General features: G+C 51.1%; 1 long non-coding RNA gene across 1 annotated transcript in view; it reads right to left on the bottom strand.

Annotated features, from left to right (window-relative positions):
- Positions 1-1,380: 1,380 nt before the first annotated feature.
- Positions 1,381-7,356, bottom strand: part of LOC125437682 — a 13,244-nt gene continuing 7,268 nt past the window's right edge. The window contains exons 2-3 of the long non-coding RNA XR_007245256.1: positions 6,508-6,509; positions 1,381-1,392 (exon numbers count right to left, since the gene is read on the bottom strand). This is a non-coding gene — a long non-coding RNA (uncharacterized LOC125437682). The remainder of the gene's footprint in view (positions 1,393-6,507; positions 6,510-7,356) is intronic.

The raw sequence follows: 7,356 nt of genomic DNA, 5'->3' as shown, positions 1-7,356 counted from the left end.
AGTGGGTTTTGGGTTGCAGTTTGGGCTGCACTCGGCCTTGAAAAGAGAAACCAGCCAAGGCCCAGCAGGCACAACGATAACAGGGCCAGGTGTGTCCTGGGCTCTGCACAGTGGGCTGGCCTGGCACTGCCCAAGATAAACTGCTTTCAAAATGCACCAGATGATGCAGCAGCTTAGAGCTCTTCCGAGGACTCCTGACCGCACTGGCCACACGTGGGCCGTAGGCTTCGTGTTGGGGCAGCCAGTGGGCCTTTCCATGTAGTGGGCCCTTCTCACAAATCTGAATTGGGTGCACCCTGGTCTGTCCTTGAACGGAGGAGATCTCAACACTTGCCTTGGCAGAGTCAGAAAAGGCGCCACCTGCTCCTGCCGTGCGGGGAGGCTGGCACTTTGCAGCTGGAACCGGCTCAGCCCTTTGCTGGAGCCCAAGACAGCGGAGCCGCCCACGGCTGGGGGTGTTGCTCTTTTTCCTGCTTGGCTGAAACTTGGCTGGTGGTTTGGAGACCGGCCTGGGAGCCGCTTCCTGTTGTCCGCTCCGCCGCCCTTTTTTATCGGCACCACCCCAGGGCCTTTGGGCTGTGACTGCAAAACCTCCGGTGCAAGCCAGACCTTCCTTCCTGACCAGGGAGACGGGGTGCGTGATAAGAGCGCTGCTCCTGGAGCGCAGGGCAGGCTCAGCTGGTCTGTTGATGCGCTGCTCAGAAATGAGTTGTGTGATGAAGAAAAATGATGGCCTTTGCAGGGATGGGCCTGCTGCTTTCTAAGGTCATCCCTCCCTCCACAAACATGCCCCGCAAGAGTTGGATGGAGGGAAGACATAAGAACATAAGAATTAGCCTGCTGGATCAGACCAGAGTCCATCCAGTCCAGCTCTCTGCTACTCGCAGTGGCCCACCAGGTGCCTTTGGGAGCTCACCTGCAGGAGGTGAAAGCAATGGCCTGCTGCTGCTGCTGCTGCTCCCGAGCACCTGGTCTGCTCAGGCATTTGCAATCTCAGATCAAGGAGGCTCAAGATTGGTAGCCACAGATCGACTTCCCCTCCATAAATCTGTCCAAGCCCCTTTTAAAGCTATCCAGGTTAGTGGCCATCACCACTTCCTGTGGCACCCTTGGGGGTGGGGTGGGGAGCTGCGTCCTTCCTCCTTCCCCGTGGCTGCCTCTCTAGTGTCCTGGTGAAAGGACCTCTCAAAGTGGCAGGGAAAGTGTGGGTGAAGTTTGGCCTCCCGTTATGTAGGGCCATCATGCCCTGTCAGGCTTCCTCTGTTCTGCAGATCTTGAACAGTTTCACACCCTCTCCAGTGTCATAATTTCCAGGGACCAAGGGAGGGTGCTGGGGTCTCTGAGCAAGCTGTCCGTGCTCGGAGGTGGGTGTTATAGACTGTCAGCTCACTTCTCCTCCTTCCAGTGGACAGCACAGAGTGGAGGGAAGGAGGAGAGAGAGATACACAACAAGACCAGAGGCAGAAACAAAGCATTCTGCTGCCCCAGATTTCCTTGAGGCAAAAGACTGGCATCCTCCAGGGTGTGCCATGGTTAGCTGCCAGGCCGGGTCTGCTAAGAAGGGTCATTTCACTCCATGCACCAGATTCTGACAGTTTTGTTTGGGTGTCACAAGTGCAAGCTATGAGGAAGAGGCCAGTGTGGTAAAGGAACTGACAAAGTCGAGGAAGAGGAGGGGAATTGTCAGACATTGAGCCTCTAGTAAAATGCAGTGAAAGAGTCCTAAAGTATAACAGGTCTGATTCAATGGATCACATCCAGTTATGGAGTCCTGACTTTTCCTCGGCCTAGAAATGGTGCCCTGGTGCCGAATGAGGCAGGTCGGGAGCGGAGCGGCTTTGAGCGTCGCAGGTTGGGAAGTTCTGTTCCCAAAGTTCCTGATCGCTCAGCAAAATTATTTTGGCTTTATGCAGAAAATCACACAGTCACAATCACAATCGACCTTTATTGGCATAAGGTATACAAGCCGTTATTAATATAGACCGTTATTAAATTTAAAAGAGTTGTACATGCCGTCTGTGAGTAGTTTTACATTCTAAGATCCCACTTCATTTATAAAAATATAACATAGATTAAAACATTTTGACCATTCCATTGTACGCAGAATTGTGAACAGATATAGTTCAACTACACTTAAAAGGCAGGATTAAGATATTTCTAGCCATTCGTTATTCACAGCCTATTTACTAAAAAGGTATAACCTTCCCCAGGATCTATAAATGGTATATACTAATTAATGCTATAAATTAATTAAATTTCCATTAAAATGCAATAAATAACAATGAGCTCCTTGTATACACCTTCTGTAATAACCCAGGAGTACCAGAGGTATAGAGTATTTCACATTTAAATATAATTTTATACTTGTGTATTTTACATACCTCTTAAGGACATGACTTGCAGCAAATAATTGGCTATTCTCCCAAGTGTAAAAGGATCATTACTGTTTAGCAATTTTGGGGTTGATATTTTGGAAGGCACATTTCCATGCAGAAAATCAACATGCAGGCCACTTATTTTGAAACTTCATTTCCTAAATAAACTTCAGTATTCTACAAGACACATTTCCAAAAGCGCTTCTAAAAAAAAAAATAGACAAATTGCAACGAGGAACTGTAGACCATCTCCTGAGCAAAATTGTGGGTGGACCGATTCGTAGGGTGAGTTTGGCACGACTGGGATGTCTCAGTGCCTGGAGAGGCAGGTGGGCAGAATTCGTCCTCTCCCAGGCTGCTCACCGTGTGCTTTGCTTTGCCCTTTTTGTTTGCAGGAGATGTTTGGCTACAGGACCCACGGGTTCCGGAGGGCCGTGTGCATTGCTGGGTACGTCCTGTCCTGCGGAGTTCTCCTGCTTGTCTTCTACTGGAAGCCAGCATGGGACGTGTGGGCCAACTGTGTGGCCTGTGACTTGCAAGAGGCAGATGTGGTGTTGCTCAGAACCACGGTAGGAGGATACGATGCTTTGCAAATCGATGCCAGAAATGGGATTCGCGGGGAGACGGGCATATCTGTGTTGCCAGGCTCTCCCGGTCTCACTTGTGCTCCAAGGCCCTGGCCTGGCCTCTGCTTTTGACTGTGAATGGGCACCATGAAGTCATTTTTGTTTGGGTATATTTGGTTAACATAGCAGAGTTTGCCCAGTCATGGACGCAGGATATCAAGTGCAGCAAAAATCAGTCCTGCTTGACTGCAGCAGTGGCGTAGTGGCTAAGAGCAGTGGCTAAGAGCAGGTGCACTCTGATCTGGAGGAACCGGTTTGATTCCCAGCTCTGCCGCCTGAGCTGTGGAGGCTTCTCTGGGGAATTCAGATTAGCCTGTGCACTCCCACACACGCCAGCTGGGTGACCCTGGGCTAGTCACAGCTTCTCAGAGCTCTCTCAGCCCCACCTACCTCACAGGGTGTTTGTTGTGAGGGGGGAAGGGCAAGGAGATTGTCAGCCCCTTTGAGTCTCCTGCAGGAGAGAAAGGGGGGATATAAATCCAAACTCTTCTTCTTCTCCTACTCTTCTTCCTCCCAAGAAGTAAATTGCAAAAAGGTAAAACTTACCTTACATTTATTCAAGCAGAGTTTTGTTCACATTCTTGCTGCAGTTGAAAGAAAGATGGAAATCCTAATCTAAGGAATACATTTCCCTATGCAAGTGGCCGGCTCATCTGGCATCATGTGACTGCAAGTATGGGATTCTGCTTCTACAGAAGAGATCTGTAGAAGTGTGTGACTCCATGCAGGCCCATATGGAAAGAGAGACAAAGGACTGTGGCTACTGAAAGAGGAGGAGGAACGGTCAGGGGGCAGCTCCCAGGATCAGAGAGAGGAACAATCCACCGTGAGATGACCCTTACACACTTAGAGAGATTTAGCACCGCCCACCTCCAGTGTCCAGGCATGCTGAGTCTCTCTCTTGCCAACAATTTTCACCTATCAAGTCAAAGGCCCCTGCAGATTTCTCTGGGACCCGTAAGCCTCAAATCTCACCAAAGGCTTTTTGAGGTTTGGCCCACTAGTCTTCGTCACTCCTCTTCGTTTTGGTTGCTTCTCCTGGCATCAACCTTAATTTTGTGAGGAATCTGCTGAGCCCAGAATGGAGGCGCTTCTTCCTCTCGCAGGTCTCCAGGCTTTGGGAGATGCCACTCGGCCGGAGGAACCTGCTGCCCGTGTCCTAGCTGATCTGAGAGCAGGAAGAGATTTTATTTATTTATTGTATTAAACTTACTATTGTATTAAGCTTAACTGCTCTCCCCAGCCAGACTCACTGCGGGGCTCTGAGTCAGCCTGTTGGCCTCTAAGGTAATTCCTAATGCTGTGTCGCTCTTAGCATGTTAGAAAACTTGGGTTCAAATCCCCATTCAGCTTTGAAGCTCTTGGGGTGACCTTGGGCTGCTCACTTTTTAAAACTTGACCTACCACGCAGGTGCAAAATACAGTTTGTGATCAGGACCATGCCGTACCAGGCCTGACGTCTCCTTCCTGGTTGCTTCTTAGTTTCCAGTTTAAGGGACTGGCCCTTCATGATTGATTGATTGATTGATTGATTGATTGATTTGATTTGATAAACCGCGCTACCCCTGGAGGGCTCAGGGCGGTGTACAATAACAAATAACAACACAATAAAACAAATCGAATATCCCCAATTAAAAAATATAAAACCTTAAAACTATAGCAGCAGTAACCTTCAATAAGTGATTAATAAGAAGAGACGTCTGGCATCAAACCCCAGTGATCAAACCCTGGAAGGGAGGGGGTTGGCAGATGGTCAAATATATGGCCAGTGCGCAGGGCAGCAAAAGGGGTCTTCACGTGGGAAGGATCATCTTTCTTCATGGGAATCTGAGCTGCAGACCCCTGCCCCCCCCCCGCCTGTCTTGTCTGAGACTTTTTCTGTTGGTGCCCCCCCCTCCCCCCTGTGGAGCAGCCTCCCATGAAGGACGAAGCAGGGCCCTTCTCTCAGGGGACCGTATGGGGCACGTTCCCTTGACTTGAAAGGCCCAGGTGAGCCAGATCTCAGATGCTAAAGAGGGTCAACCCCGGTTAGTATTTGGGTGGGAGACCACCAAGGAAGTTCCGGGTTGCTATGCAGAGGCAGGCAAGGGCAAGCCACCTCTGAGCGCCTCTTGTCTTGGATTGGGTGGCCCCTGGCTATGCTGACCTCGTCAGATCACGGAAGCCAAGGAGAACCAGCTGGCTACTACTTGGATGAGAGACCAGGAAGGAAGTCCAGGGTCTCTGCTGTGGGGGGCCGTAAGGAGGCTGCGACTTGATGGCCCTTTTCACCCCTGACCCAAATGGCCCAAGCTAGCCTGACCTCATCAGAGCCAGCAGGGGCTGCCCTGATTGGTCCTTGCGAGGGAGGCCAGGAAGAAGGTCCAGGCTGCAAATGCAGAGACAGGCAAGGGCAAGACACCTCTGCTAGGCTCCTGTCTGGAAAATCCTGCAGGGACTCTGTCAATGATTTTTATCAACATACATATAATTAAAACAACAGTAGTATCTTAGAACATTGCCCGTGCCTCTACGAAACCCTCCTAATGCGAAATAATGGGTCCTGATCAGCAACATTTTGACAGCACATACATACATGTGCACGCACGCACGCACGCACGCACACACACACACACACCCCGGGGCTGCTTGAATGGGCTCTGCCTTTATTGTTTTGTCTTTTTAAAACTATGTGGTTTAGTTAATTTGTGCTAATATTCTTGCACTGTATTTATTGCTATTATTATGCCTTCTGGGTCCCGACTGCATTCAGAGAAGTGCCGTAAGTGAACGGAAGCAGGAAAGGAAGAGCACAGAGTTTTTCGGGGCTGTGACTACTCTGGTGAGACATTTTTGCTGTTGTGCTGAGGAAGCCACCTGCCGGTTTCTTTGCGTTCAGCTCCCGCTCTTGTGGGCCTGGCTGCTGTGGTCTTCCCCCGCTCACTCCCCCTGCCTTCCAGTGCACTGTGAGGAGACCCCAGGAAAGGGGGCTGCTGGGGGGCGAGAGTGGTCTGCTGGTTGGCCAGGAGAGGTTCCAGTGGGCCACCCTCTGAAGAAGAAGAAGAAGAAGAGGAGGAGGAGGAGGAGGAGGAGTTTGGATTCATATCCCCCCTTTCTCTCCTGCAGGAGACTCAAAGGGGCTGACAATCTCCTTGCCCTTCCCCCCTCACAACAAACACCCTGTGAGGTGGGCGAGGCTGAGAGAGCTCCGAGAAGCTGTGACTAGCCCAAGGTCACCCAGCTGGCGTGTGAGGGAGTGCACAGGCTAATCTGAATCCCCCAGATAAGCCTCCACAGCTCAGGCGGCAGAGCTGGGAATCAAACCCGGTTCCTCCAGATTAGACACACAAGCTCTTAACCTCCTACGCCACTGCTGCTCCTGGAAGGGTTGCAGGGGGCAGGGGCTGGCCTAACCACGCCTCTGGCAGCCAATTCTGAGCTCACCCAGGCGCTGCCAGCTCTGAGCCTGGGGAGGAAACACCAGGTAGTCCGCTCTCCAAAGCAGCCGTGTGCTCCGTCAGGGGAACTTCTGCCTGTCACCTGCAGACCAGCGGCAATTCTGGATGATCTTTGGGCCCCACTTGGAGGTTGGCAACCATGTCTGAGCCGCCCACCCGCCCACCTGCCCCCTGGGCTTGGCCACTTAGGTGCCAGCTGTTTGCAGCCACAGGTGTAAAGTTGTCCACTCCCAGGTGGCCCCGGAGATCTCCTGCGATTGCAACTCATCTCCACATTACTAAGGTCAGTTCCTTAGTGGAGCAAAATGGCCCCTTTGGAGGGTGGGCTTTAGGGAGCTGTGCCCTTCGGAGGTCTGTTCCCTGCCAACAGGTGTGGCCCTGCCCCGCCCTGAGCTGCTTTTAGAAGAAGAAGAAGAGTTTGGCTTTAACCCCCCCCCCCCTTTCTCTCCTTCAAGGAGACTCAAGGTGGCTCCCAAGCTCCTTTCCCCTCTTCTCCCCACAACAGGCACCCTGTGAGGCAGGTGGGGCTGAGAGAACTCTCAGAGAACTGTGACTTGCCCTGGGTCACCCAGTAGGAATGTAGGAGTGCGGAAACACATCTGGTTCACCGGATAAGCCTCTGCCACTCAGATGGAGGAGTGGGGAACCAAACCCGGTTCTTCAGATTAGAACCCTTTACTCACTTACTTTTACCATTCTTTTTGTTTACATCTACGTTACCCTCCTAAGGAGGAGTCCGGCCATTCCCTCCTTTTAGGGAGGCTTTTTAATAAATTGGGTTATGGGACGCCTGTTATTATTGTATTGACCACTGTTTTAATGGTTTTAACGGATTTTAGTACATGTAATAATTGTTTATTTTGTTATAAACTGTATATATGTTGACGTTGTTGTACACCGGCCAGAGCCCCTTGGGAA

Source organism: Sphaerodactylus townsendi, linkage group LG08 (assembly GCF_021028975.2).
Source record: "Sphaerodactylus townsendi isolate TG3544 linkage group LG08, MPM_Stown_v2.3, whole genome shotgun sequence".
Lineage (NCBI taxonomy): Eukaryota > Metazoa > Chordata > Lepidosauria > Squamata > Sphaerodactylidae > Sphaerodactylus > Sphaerodactylus townsendi.
The sequence above is the reverse complement of the archived record's forward strand: the minus strand, read 5'-3'. Positions and strand labels throughout refer to the sequence as shown.